Raw genomic sequence first — 1838 nt, forward strand, 5'->3', positions numbered from 1 at the left:
CCAGTAGGAAGCACCCCTCCATGGCCTCTACATTATCTCTGGCATTTGGATTCCAGCATTGCTTGAGTTCCTGTCCTGACTTCTCCCAGGGACGGACTATGATCTGGAAGTGTGAGCTGAGTAAACACTTTCCTCCCCAACTTGCTTTTAGTCATGGTGTTTTTGTCACAGCAGTAGAAACCCTGAGACAGACAGCTCCTGAGAAAGGACACTTTGTTCTCTGACCTCACAAACAAGCACACAGAGTCAAAGAACAGCAATGAAAAGGATTTGAGCACTAGGTGGCAAGGTCAATGGAGCCAGTCATGAGCTCCCCTGCAGGGCAAGAGTTCTTTTCTGCCCTTCTTTGGACACCCACACACTGGGCTCAAATCTTGGCACCTAGACGTTCATCTGTGTGGTGCTTTAAATGAAAATGGTCCCCACAGGCACATAGAAGGGGCACTATTAGGAGGTGTGGCCTTGTTGGAGTATGGTGGCCTTCTTGGAGGATGTATGTCACTTTGGGTTGGCTTTAAGTTTTCCTGCTGACCTAGTATAAAGCTTCCTTCTTATTGCCCGAGAATACAGATGTAGAACTCTCACCCCCTCTCCAGCACCATGTGTGCCTGCACTCTGCCACACCTCCTGCCATGAGGATATGGACTAAACTTCTGAACTGTAAGCCAGCCCCAAATAAATGTTTTCCTTTATAAGAGGTGCCTTGGATATGGTGTCTGCTCACAGCAATAAAAACCCTAACTAAGACAACATGCGAATGATATTATAGAGCGAAAGGAAGTTCCCAAAACTCGATGGACTTTACAAGTCCCCTCACCCCTAAGAGCTTATTGTCTTGGTTAGGGTTACTATAGCTATGATGAAACACCATGACCAAAACAACTCTCATCACTGTTCATCATCAAAGGAAGTCAGAACAAGAGCTCAAATAGGGCAGGAACCTGGAAACAGGAGCTGATACAGAGGCCTTGAGGAATGCTGCTTTCTTGCTTGCTTCCCATGGCTTGCTCAGTCTGCTTTCTTATACAACCAAGACCACCGGCCCAGGGGTGTACCCACCCATAATGAACTTGACCCTCTCACATCCGTCACTAAGAAAATGCCCTACAAGATGGTGTACAGCCCCATCTTATGGATGAATTTTTAACTGAAGTTCCCTCCTCTCAGATGGCTTTAGCTTGTGTCAAGACAGCACACTTGTGGTGAGCAGAACAATGACAACAAAGATGTGTTGTTCCCCCCAGAAACTGACTACGCTACCTGATCATGAAGTGTGAGTAAATTTACAGATGGAGTGAAGAGGGCTGGTCTGTTGACCTGTAGATATGGCTCATTCTGTTTATCTGGATGGACCTGAGATCATCACAGGGGTAAAAGGGAAGGCTAAGTAGAGCTGGGTTATAGAAACTCTAAGACAATCACTGTTGTCTTTGAGTCTGAAGAAAGGGCCAAGCCCAGGAATGAGGGCACAACCAACCGGACTAGCAAAGGACAGGTGCTGCCCAGCATACCTCAATCCTGGCTCAGTGAGATCCATCCAATTCGCACTCTGGGCCTCCAGGACAGTTAAGAGTTCAGATACATTTGGGATGAGCTTCTGGTTTTCTGAGGACCAGGGTGGGGACATGTGGCAGGTGACAGAGACTGGACTGAAACGTCAAGATTGACATGGGAAAGAAGCCATTTTTTTTCTTTTCTTTTTTTTTTTTTTTTTTTTTTTTTTTTTTTTAGAGAAAGACTTTTGTCTTTCTTCACCTGGACTTTTTCTAAGGAATGAATTATGTACCAGACATGAATGGGATACACAAACTTAGGTGAGCCTGGTTACATAATCCAAT

This window comes from Mus caroli, chromosome 13 (assembly GCF_900094665.2).
Source record: "Mus caroli chromosome 13, CAROLI_EIJ_v1.1, whole genome shotgun sequence".
Taxonomy (NCBI): domain Eukaryota; kingdom Metazoa; phylum Chordata; class Mammalia; order Rodentia; family Muridae; genus Mus; species Mus caroli.